Raw genomic sequence first — 13,246 nt, 5'->3', positions numbered from 1 at the left:
TACCGAAACATCCATCCTTAGCCTCACTCATTCATGTCCTTCGCAACAAAGGGCGGCTCCCACTATTTATTGGATCCGAGCTAAGAAACCACTGTACCACCACCCTCACCTCAATTGACATTCGACAGCTCACCATCCATCATTGATTCCATTCTCTTATCCAAACAAATGATGTTTAAGTACTTGTGTGTTGCCCCCAAAGTATTGGAGCCCATTGCCCAATGCCTAGTAAGAAATTGATTATTAATTATAAATTGAAAGGGTTTTGGACACACCTCACAGGATCCGCCCACCGACAAAAACTTTGAAAAAAGCCAACTACCACGTCTGAGAATGCAAATTTTATGGGATACATGACATGGTCGCTTCCGTTGTAAATCAGCAGGGACAAAGAGGAGGACAGACAATAGAAATAATTGTTATATATTTCAATATAGTAATGGACTCCAAATCAAGCTAAGATTTGATATGTGGGATATATCATATATGAACGAGTCTATTAATATTTTAAAATAGTTTGGAACTTAAAGGATTAAGTCAATTAATACTAGAGTTTCCAAGGATAAAAATCCTCAAGAATGATTATATTAGTTTCTCATCGAGATCAATTTTGGCTTATGAATGTTAATTTGTTTAATCTTTTAGTTTAAGATATTTTTATAAATTACTATATTTATTAATAAATTCAACGTATTAGGTCTTGCTTGATTCATAATTAATTTTTCAATTAGAAATTGAGTATAAGTAAACATACATAAAAATATACTATTATTTGTTTATGTATATACTATCCCTTATTTCTATATATGTACCATTTAATAAGTTTCTTGAAGTTTTTAAATTTTCTCATTAGGCAAAATGAAACTTAATATGTTGAATTTATTAACGAGTTAATAATTTTTTTAAAATATTTTAAAACTCAAAAATTAGATCGATTAATATCAAATTTTCTTAGTCCAGTCACTCAAATTATTATGTTAATTTTTTCCCCATATAATGGTTTTTTATTTATTTTTAAGCTTAGAAAACAAAGTTCAAAGTATACGAGGCTTAATATGTTTGATTATTTAATGATTCAAATATGTTGTAAAAATAATTTGGAACTAAACAATTATATAAATTATACGTGAATCTAGACCAAATTGGTCTAGAATATCATGATAATATCGGACTAGTCGAAGAGTAAACGTATATATGTAATGAAGAAAGTTGATTTATTTGCATATTTAAAAAGTGAATTAAATTAATTTTGTAATTACTTTAAATAAAATATTATTAAAACTTTATTATTTATTTTTAACAAATAATTAAAATATATAGATTTATTAAAATATTAATATCTATCCTTTATAATTTTTAGTGAAATATTATCCTATTTTAAAAATACATAATTTTTTTTTATTATGTATGAAATTTGTCAATGCATTATTGATTAATAAGTTATTATTCATTCATTTATTCCTTATAATTTAAGATTTAACTTAAAGTAGATAAAATTTTGTGTGAATTTTTAAAATACTAGGGTTCATTGTCAAAAAAATTTTCAAATATTTTTATTCATTTTTTATGAAAAATATAATAATTATACTCTTTACCTAAAAAATTGACAATTTCATAAACTTATAAAAAATAGAAGAAGAAGAAGAAGAAGAAGCACCAGATATGTACACTTTTAGTCTTATAACTTAGTATTGGAGTGTTAATCATTTGTACTCTTATATCTTAATCTTATTTGTTTGTATCATTATCTAACAATCTCTATTTTATCCTATACATTTGATAATATCTATATGAGGAATTAGATATGTATGCAAAGAGGCACATGATAATAAGCATAGAGAAAAAAAGGTGTGGAACACATGTAATCCAGACAAGGAATTGTTTTTAAAATGTGAGAGAAAACTATATCAAGGGAAGAACTCTTACGCAATTATATCATATCATATACAACTAATTTTTGTGGTGTACCCATTATACACTATTTACTTTACTTTTCTCTTAAATATTATTTAATTTTCTTGTACAATATTGATATTTTGTGTATTTCTCGAGTTTCTCCTGCTACTTCAATCCTTTAATTTTTCATACACAAATCTCATATTTTTAAGTACTTAACCGAATTTTGAGCCAACCTTTTTATCAACTTTCTTGAACTTTTACCTTCACTCTAATTTATCCTCTTCCATATTGTTTATTATTTTTTTCTTATATTCATTACTTCTTTTTCTAAAGTCATTCACTTTTTTTGGGATCATACATAGCCCATGACTCATAAATAAATAAATAGATGGAAGATAAATGTACGATCACTTTAGGATCTCACTTATAGGTTAAAACCACTTATATTAAGTTCTAAATTTCATTGTAAGCTCAATTGGATTTGCTTCAAACCTTCTTCGTCATGGTAACTTTGCCTCTACCTCTTTCCTTAACATTAATTTCTCATCTTTAATGCTCATAAATTCCTTATTTTCCCCTGCATAGACCCTTCTCATGCCTCACATGTACTAAATCTCTCTTTAGGTGTAGTTGACCCATTACTCTACTTTCGTTGAAAATAACCTTTATAACTTGCATCCATTTCTTCTCTTCAACCTAAAGTTAAGCTCAAAATATATGTTAGATCCATAAGTAGGGTCTTTCAATTATTTTGAGTTAAGTTGATTGATTTTAATCTTTTATATAACAAAAATCATATCATATATGTACAATTAGAGCACATATTTTAGTTCTAATCAATTACACCATCTCAATCCTATGAGATATCATGGTGCATATCTTGAAAATATTTATTATTACCTGATTTAATCACTAGTGACTTAATCCATAAGGAATATATAACCACATTAGGGTTTCACTCATAGGTCAAATCCACTAAAAGCCTTAACACTAAGAAGGCGCTTGTTTTTTCAGTTTTTTGTTGAAAGCAATTTGTTTTCAAACTATAAGTTGTTTAATTTTTTATTTTTTTCATGACTTATCATAAGTTTTTTTGTTGAATAAAAAAAGTCAAAATATTTGACTTTTTCTAAATGGAAAAAGTAACATGTTGGTTTTTCTTTACTTTTTAATACTTAATACAAATAAAATATTAAAAAAGCAAACAACCTCATACTTAACACTATTAAGTATTAAAGTTCTATTTAGAATTAAGTAAAAAAAAAAACACCACCTAACTTAATATGCTCTCAAAGTTGAGAATCCATGAAGTCTGGTAGCTTAGTGAAATCATGATAATCTAATAGTCAATGTCATGATTCAACTATAGGTCCTATCCAATGTATAATATACACACTAGTGCACTTACCATAGGAAATTCATCTCAATAATCAAGATTAACCATCCCTCTAATTAGGAGGTGGTGTATTTGAACCTTAAATGGATAGTCTAACTCCATGAATTAAATGTGAACTACTTACTAATTTGTAGGACATGACTTGGATATTTTGTGAAACTCTTATTACACCCAAGCAATGTACAATATAAGTGATACAAGCCAAAATGTTCAAATAATACTTGATGCAATTAATGTATAGAATAGTGGAAACTCAAGTCTAACTTTGTTATATTATGTCTTACTTTTTAAATAGATAGTTTAACTTCATGAATTAAATGTGAGCTACTTACTAATTTGTAGGACATGACTTAGATATTCTGTGTAACTCTTAATGCACCCAATCAATGTATAATATAAGTGATGCAAACGAGGATGTTCAAATAAAACTTGGTACAATTGATGGATAGAATAATGGAAACTCAAGTTTAACTTTGTTACATTATGTCTTACTTTTAAGAACTTTATCCCAACAAAAAGAACAAGAAGAGAAATAAGAGAAATAATAGGAATACCTAGAAATTCCAAAGCACCCATGTTTGATACTCTTAGCAAATATTAGAAGGTTGGTTTTCCAACATTCGTATGTTTCATTGTCTTGAGTAAACACATAACTCATATTGTTGTTTAGCAAGCAATGAACCTTCCCTTGTTTTTCCTTGTATGACACCTTATATTTAGGACTCAAGCTAGGAGTTTCCTACTTAATTAGATAAGGCGAGGATAAGAGGTAATGTCATAGGATAAGATATTTCCCAAAAATGATCTTCTATATTAGAGTTCTTGCGTTTATAAGAAGGTTTAGGAAAATATAGTTTATTTTTGAAAAAGATAGCATCCATGCTAACAAAAAAAAATGCTTAGATATAGAATCATAATACTTATACCCTTTTTGAGTTAGAAAAATAACTAAGACACATTTCAAGGCTTTAGGGATCAAGTTTATTTTTGTTATGATTATGAACATGGACAATGTCATACACTTAAAACACTTAAAGAGGAAGGGATGTAAAGATATGTTTGTGTAGGGATAGACATGTGAAAAAGTGTTTAGTGGGGCTCGAAACTTAAGGACCCAAGTAGGCATTCAATTACATAGGAAACGGTAAGAACTATTTCACCTTAGAAAGGTTTAGGAACCCCTTGTGATAAACATTAGTGCTCTCTGGCAACCTTTGAAAAATGCACATTTTTTCCTTCTACAATCTCATTCTATTAAGAAGTGTAAACATGAGAGGACTAATGAATAATACCTTGCTCTACCAAAAAAATTCCAAGAGTAGTGTTAAAATATTTTTTTCTTATTGTCAATTCTAAGAATTTTTATTTGAGCTTGGAATTGGATCTTAACTACAGGTTGAAAATTTTATAATTTTTTTTAGTTTATATTTTTTGTCCTTTCAATAAATACATTTAACAAACACATGTGTGGTCATCTATAAAGGTAATAAACCAATTGGTCTTTGTAAAATTGGTCGCTAGGGAAGGTTCTCATATGTTACTATGTATAAGAAAAAAAAGAATAGATTCCTTATAAGACTATGATCGACAAAAATACATGATGCTTAGACAATTAGTAAATTTCAATTAGCAATGAAGGATTAGGATTTTTGAGCAATAAAGGGAACAAAGTTTTTAAATATGGAAAACTAGGATGGTGCCATATATTTCATCTTCAACAAAAAAAAAGAAATCTCACTACTTACTATTGAGCTTGTTTGATACTCATAATAGTTTCAAACTCAAAGTAGTACAATTCATCAACTTCTCTAGTACTGTCAATCGTCTTTCCCAAACATAAGTCTTGAAATTCATAAGGTAAGAATTTAGCAACACAATCATGGTTGAAAATCTCAAGAAATATTGGTATGTTAGTAGCCACCGATAGAAATATTGGGAAGATATATGGTACGGCAATATTTCCATGAATTCAACAATATTTTACCGATTTTGGCTGGCTCAATCAAAGCACAGTGAAACGCTAAAAAATTCAGCATGGCTTGTTGCAGGCGTTGAGACTTGAACCAAGGCCAAAACAAGCAAGCTCAGCTTTGGCTCACCACCCTTAATATATTATATGCACCATAATAAACATATACTAAAACATTCATATAAACAAAATATTAAAAGAATATTTTAATAAACAAATTAATTCTAATTATTTTATTTTTAAATTTCATTTAATTGATCACTAAAATCATAAAAAATTATTGTGACAATTTTCTTAACAATTTTTTTATATAATTTATATATTAATTAAATGTAAAAAATTATAAATATTAAAAAATTTATTCATATATCATTATTTATTTTATATTATTTAATACAACTGAATTAAAATGACTTATAATTTTAATATTAAATATATTTTAAAATTAAATATATCATAATCAAATATCACAATATTATTATCAAATAACATTTGATGTAATTTAATAATAAATATAAACTTATAAAATTTATATATTTTTTTATCAATATATATGATATTATTATCAAATATAATTAATTACATAATTTGCATATATCATTTTTTTTATATATAAAAAACAACTTTAAAATGTTTCTTATTATTTATTATATCATTTTTAGAATTTTTCTTAATATTTTCATGAATTTTGATTAATTTTAGGCTCACCGATATTTTGTGTCAAAATATATGCCGATATATTTTCGATATATCCGTAAAATCGGAGTACTGATATATCCGTGATTACTGATATTTTCATCCTTGAACACAATTCAAATCTTTTGTTAGTTTATTGATAGATAAAATATTGCATGAAAGGCTAGGAACAAGAGGAATGGCATTTAGTGTTAAATGTTTTGAAAAAATGATTGTACCTTGTCCTACTATTGAAAAAAAAAAGGAATTTATGTAACCATACACCAAAGGGCAAAATTTGCCTTTTGGAAACTTTACTTTTTACTTTTCAAATTCAGTGGATTTTGTGGAAAACAAACAACCTTTCATATACTGTAATAGTGATGTTGAGACCCTTCCAAAAATACCCTCCTATAGTTTGATATTTCTCCTAGTTGGATAAGTTGCTTGTTGTCCACTTAAGCCAATGACATGGCTCAGTTACATGTCATCGGTCAGCTAGACACTCCACATGGATTGATGTTTTAAAAAATATTTACCCCCAAATGTCTTCTTCTTTCTCAACCAAATCCTAACACCAAAAACCCATGTTCTTTCTTGTTCATTCACAGACACAACCCATCACAAGGCGAAAGGATCCATAAAAAATCTAGTAGGTTCTCAAATCGCGATAACCCATCAACCCCAAACGAACCTCCCAACTTGATTTCTTATTTTGTTTCTCCTCCATCACCATAAGGAAGATGACATCTTTATTTTCCCACCAAACATCAATCTGAAAACAAAAGTACAAGTGCAAACCCCTTAACAAAGGCCAGGTAGACAAAAAAACCCATTTCCTTCTTCTTATTTCAAGAGTGACAGTCATTTTTCTCCTGGTTGTACTTTTTATTTTGCTTTTACATCGAAGAAGGAGAAAGAAAGCAATTGAGAGAACGAGAGAACGAAGAATAAAAATATTGTAGTTGCATTTAACTTTTAAAGCAAGGGTTTTTCCAAGTGATATATATATGTTATTAAATTTTGTAATAACTTTATATTTTGATTTGTCATTTTGATTCTTTGATATTTGAATACTGTCATAATTATGTGATTTGTGCAATTTTGTGATTTAAACTTGATTACATTGCATATTTCTACATGTTCAATGTCCATTAATATTGTATCTAAATTTATATTTTAATTTATTTAGGGTTTATTTGAAATGAAATATGGCTTAAAATTTTATAAATGATGGGAAAATGAGATGGTGGTAAGCTATATTGATTTTGTTTTATTTTCTAAATTGTTGTGTTTGTGTTGTATGTGGTTGTTGGGAAGAATACGGAAAAGAGAAGAAAAATATGACTATTGCATGTGAAGGGAATACAATTTTTAGGAATGTTCAAACAATTTGTTGTTTAATGTTGTTTATATGGGATTCGAGATGTTTTGTTGTTTAATGTTGTTTATATGGGATTCCAAAATGAGTAATTTGAGTGATTTTTTATTGTTGTTAATTGGTGAATCTAATGCATGGGAAAAGAATTCATGTTTAGTCATGAGTAGATGAGTATAAATTTTAAAAATGATTGGGATTAAAGTTTGAATAAATTACTTAATAAAAGTTTTGAATATGTAATGAATAAGGGTTGAATTGAAGAAGAAAATAAAACAAATTTAGTAAAGCGAGCATGAATTTATGTGGGAATTAGGGAAAATAGTAGTGGAGCCTTAGGTTCAAAATTGATGGTCACAACCACAAATATGAAATTTGTTTTGTTTATGTGTGTAGTGGTCATAATAAAGGTCTACCCTTGGATGAAGGGGTTGGCCGTAATTCAGTTAATGACATTTGGATGAAATTATTGTTTTCGTAAGAGGTTCCAATAAATGAATTAAAGGCTGACTCATTTGTTTGGAGGTAGACCCTTAGTTGTAAACATTGTTGTGGTTTAATCTGGACAGTGGGCAAAATAAAGGCTAACCCATTTGTTTGGAGGTCGGCCCTTAGTTGTAAACATTGTTGTGGTTTAATTTGGGCAGTGGGCAAAATAAAGGTTGACCCATTTTTTTGGAGGTCAGCCATTGGTTGTAAACATTGTTGTAGTTTAATCTGAGCAGTGAGCAAAATAAAGGTTGGCCCAATTGTTTGGAAGTCAGCCCTTGGTTGTAACATTGTTGTGGTTTAATTTGGGCAGTGGGCAAAATAAAGGTCGACCCATTGTTTAAGGGGGTGGCCCGAAGAGAGTGACATTAGCACAATTTGGCTTGAAGAGTTACCAAAACAATGGTTGGCCCATGAATTGAGAGGTTCACTCCCTAACTTATATAACATAGAAAATTACTATGAAGTAAAATAGAATAATTGCATTGCTTAATGTTAAGTATACACTATGCATGTCTATATTTACACCATTAATTGTAGACTATGAAATGTAAATGAAGTTCGTTTGTAAAGTTTCAAAGATAAACGATGTATTAATATATGATGGTCATAGGCGTGATAATCAATTTTGTTATAAGTAAGTTGGTTTATGCAGTGTTATTAAGAAATTAGTTAATTGTTTCAGCTTGACTAAAGGTTCATGCTTCTAAATAGGGGCTGACATGATCGAGTAGCATTTAAATGGATCCAAGTAATACAATTTATTGTTATCTGCACATTGGAGGAGAGCTAGTAAGGGATGAACATGGCAATGTGGAATATATGGGTAGGAGATGAGAGGGTCTAAGTTTAGAACGATCAATGACATATAATGATTTTGTTTCAAGGATTTGTGGGAAAATGAACATCAATATAGTGGGACCAACATTTTAATATACTCTCCCGTTTGATTTATATGCACTTCAACCATTGAAAAATGATGAAGACTTGACAAACATGTTTCAATTTAGTGACCAATGTGCACGTGTATATATATGTTTAGCATCAACAGTTGAAGACGATGAAACAATTGAGAATGGAGGACAAGGGTAAGTTATATCAAAAAAATATATAATCTTAAATGATTCCATGTATTTATTTATTTTGTAATATTTATGTTTATTCATTAGATGTTATAATGCAGCTTGAACGAAACAATTGTAGGGTCTAACTCACCGGTCCCATATTCAACAAGAGATGTTAATATTAGAATGCAATCACGAGAATTTCATCAAAGATGTGTTGAATCACATGTTGGTCCACTAGAGTCAAGTCGTTTTGAGAGTGTAATATTGGGTAGTGGGCATACCTTCTCAACTGCAAATGAATTTCGGGATGCAATATATCTCATGTCAGTAGGAGGCCATTTTAGATATAAGTTTAACTATTTGTATTTCATGGCATTGGCAAAATCGAACCTTTTGGGAATACAAGAAATAATGTTGATGGGACAAAATTAGAACTTCTAACAAAGTAAATAAATTGGAAAGCTAAGACAAACTTGAGAAACCGAGAAAAAACCACCAGATTTAGCACACATTTAGGGTTCCATTATGAACTTTCATCATGAAACATATCCTAGAATCAATAGCTAGCTATAGTCCCTAATGCAAACCAATTGGCATCTTTTGTAGTAGAAATACTGGTGGTTGATGAGCCCAATCACAGAACTTCATGAGCTTTCCCATAATACCTGTTTATAAACGGTGCCTAAAAGGCATTCCAAACAACAATAATTACTATTTAAAGATTAATGAGTCATAGTTATTTCCTGAAAAATATGTAGAGAGGGCACAAATAAGATAATGCAATTAGCATTCATTAGCAAGTGTCTGCTCTAACAGAAGAGGCCAAATTCATTGATATGCTACAACCAATCAACTATTTTTTGTACTTATTCACAGAATGGATGGCAAAACATACCCTCAATAAACTGTGGCCAAGTGAAAACAAGGTGACTCAATAGAAAAAACTCAACTTAATTAGCTAAGTAAAAGTCAAACCATTTAGAAATAGTGTCATATTGATCCATTTTGATATCAAGGAAAAAAAATGGCCACATAATGACAAAGCTTTTGGGCAATCAGTTAGTTGATATTCAAAATAGCAGACAGGTTATGTTAGCATGGAACAGATAAATAAATTAAACATATATTCCATCAAGAGATTAATTTTTGACTATTTATGTAGGGAACGACTTATAGCAATACACCATGATCTTGAATATCGCATCAAGGCTAGCTTCAAAATGCACAAGATTCATAAGCTATCAATAGTCTCATATGGAGAAACAAAAATAGTGGTGTCAAAGATATTATGTTCTTTCAATAGAAGGGATGTTCAAAATTGTACCTTAACATTTTAGAGTTTTTGTCAATGAAGAATAATCGGAACAAACTCTAACAAATTCTTTCTTATGCTCTCTTTGGCTTTTAACATGACTGTCCATATTAGATTGTGTTGATTGGTTAGGCTCTTGATGATTATAGAGAGGTGTTTTTGTTAATCTCTCAATCTAATTGCCTTTATGTCTTATTTCTAAACTTCTTGTGTACATTTGTGCACCTTCTTTTAATTAGGCGGTGTTAATAATATTAGCTTTTGCAAAAAAAAAAAAAAAAAATTGTACCTTAACATTTGATATGTTAGGAGTATCATCGGTCTGGACTAAGTAGAACTTGTTAAACTTCATGTTTTCAAATGCTGCTTTAGTCAACTAACTCATTTTTGCAAGGCCTTTTTTCGGGCTTTCTAGCCTACAAGAAAAGGAATTGACAAGTACTCAACATATTTGAAATTTATGTGCAATACCAAAACTATTGCAACGATTGGTATTTGCTATAAAATACCTGTCTATTGGATTTTTTTGTCTCTCGAACATTGTCTTTGACAAAATTCTGAGCAACCAAAACAATTTAAGTTCATGGTATGGTTAATTACATGAAAGAGCAATCAGTTACATGCATATCATCAATTACAGATCACCTTAAATGCATCCTTTTGATCTGCATCAAATTCATCCTCCTCAATCAGCTTATCAGTGAACTCCTAAAGATAAGAGAAGTACAGTTAACCACAAGATGTAAATAAAACATAATAAAAACCTATAAAGCTTATGAGTAATGAAGGAACTTATTCCTTTAAAGGGTTCCTTCCACAACACTCCCCTAGGAAATATTAATGTAGGAACAAGTCATCTTTTGTCTTATTAAATGTCTAACCATAAAAAATCACTCTAAACTAAGTTTAGTATTAATTGCTATATAGATGCGAGACAACCAAACCTACAATCAGATGGTAACAAGGATTCTTTCAGCTAAATAGAAAATACAGCCATTTGACCAAATTGGTTTACAGGGTTGTTGAATTATCTAATAATTGGCTCATGATTATACATAAACATAGAAAATTGGGGATAAGTTTAAGCAACCAGACCATGTCATTACAATATTATCAACTGATTTAAACAGGTTATATGGAAGAACACAAACGATTTAAGGAAGCATAAAGAAATTGTCAATAATATAACCTTAAAAAATAAAAATGTCATTTACTATAGTTTTATATATATAGGGAGGAGATAGCACCTAACCTGGTAGTCAAATGAACCATGCATGCATTGAAAACAGTATTGATAACTTATCCCTTCTATTGTACCATAAAGAAGATATGACATAACCTCAAAATCTATTATTCACTATCAATGACCAAGTTAGAGTTTAAATTAGAATGTATAGTTAAAAAATTGAATGAAATAAAACAAAAGAAATTATTGTGAAGGTTACCCAATACTATTCTGCATCATTGGTTGACCAAATATTAGCTGTAACCATTTCACCAATTTCATTTTCGCTATCAAGAACCATATGAGTTGCAAATTTCAATCTTTCAAGGCTCATGCGTTCCTACACATTAAACTTATGTTAAACCCGACATCCCGGTAACATTTAACATGTACATTTGAAAATAAAAACATAACATCATATTTAACAACTTATAGAATTAATGGTTCTATTAAGACCACTTCCATCCCAATGTTGCATATAGAGAATATCATACATCCCAGTATGACATCTGTAATAACAAGTATGATTTGTGACATGTTATTAACATAGGACCCAATTAGGATTGAAAATGAATACATGAAAAAAAAAATGTAACTGACAATTTTGGATCACCAACGATATCTGCACACTATGGATGTAAATTATTTATATTCACATCATTCCATTTGAAGGAATTTTTTAATAACTGCGACATAAATCCAACTAATTTGGAAGCTTCATTAACAAAGTGAATCCGTTGAATGCTATGATATGATGAAAGTAGATCCACCATTTTAGCGTCCAAATTGATTACCATGATGACCTATTCATTAAATTGGAATAAGGGGATATAAAACTACAAAACAAACAATCATCATAACAACAATGAAGGCTTAAATATTTGAAATATAAATTCAAAATTACTAAAAAAATTGTCATCAATCTATGTAATTAATACAATAGTCAAGCATTACCTGGTTGCAACATTCAAGATTAACACAATAGCTACCTAATCTTTTCTTGAGTGTTGATTTTGAGGTAGACTTGCTCATTGAACCACATATTTCCTGTAAAAAGTTGTTGAGATCATAGTAACAATGTATGACTAAAACTATACATGCATCTTATATTAGGGACAAGATTTGGTGTACTCGAGGAAAAAACCTCACCCCAAAGTATGGATTAAAAAAGTGTCTGCGAGAAGGATTCTCTTCTTTTGCATTCATGTATCAGCAGGACATGGAAATCACCTACATAATGCCTCTTCATTAGTTAAAATGATCAATGGAAAGATGAAGGTATTTTTTCTTATTTATCATAAACCTTACTGGAATATCAATGAAGTTCTCCCCTACTAAGCATTGAAGTTGTTCCCGTGTCACGCCATAGCCACCATATGCACAAAACATCTCACTATTAATCACATGAAACACAAGACGTGAGTAATTTTTTTTGTTTTTCTAGAAAAATCCATAAGCATAGTCTTTTAAGAACAATACTTGCTAAACGTGTGATTTGGGACTAATCTATGATCTTTTGACTTGTCAAACACATAGTCGGCAACATGTGTCTCTTCCTTCGTCAACCTTTTGTATTTTGATACACATAATTGTACAAAAGGTGACTTGCACATAGCTGCTCGTTGCCTATGACGACGTACTTTAATTTTTACTCTTCGTGGTCGTATTTCTTCTGAGGCTTGTGGTGCTACATCCATATTGTTGTCCATGCACGATTGCACTAACACCAACATATTGTGTGGCCCTAGGTGAAAGAGATCCTCGTTTACAAAGAACACACCATCTTCTACGTTAGGTCTTTCTGACACCCCTTCATTTGTACATCCAAAGTCATCT

The 13,246-nt window shown here is 29.8% G+C and overlaps 1 long non-coding RNA gene across 1 annotated transcript; it reads right to left on the bottom strand.

The window, feature by feature from the left end:
* Positions 1-12,163: 12,163 nt before the first annotated feature.
* Positions 12,164-12,837, bottom strand: LOC104880707 (uncharacterized). The gene is made up of 3 exons (XR_786892.3): positions 12,560-12,837; positions 12,365-12,457; positions 12,164-12,246 (listed from the first exon to the last, which is right to left on the bottom strand). It is a non-coding gene; the product is annotated as an uncharacterized LOC104880707 (long non-coding RNA).
* Positions 12,838-13,246: the final 409 nt, after the last annotated feature.

This window comes from Vitis vinifera, chromosome 11 (assembly GCF_030704535.1).
Source record: "Vitis vinifera cultivar Pinot Noir 40024 chromosome 11, ASM3070453v1".
In the NCBI taxonomy this organism is placed as follows: Eukaryota; Viridiplantae; Streptophyta; class Magnoliopsida; order Vitales; family Vitaceae; genus Vitis; species Vitis vinifera.
Note: the sequence above shows the minus strand (reverse complement) of the source record. Positions and strands in the feature narration are given on the sequence as shown.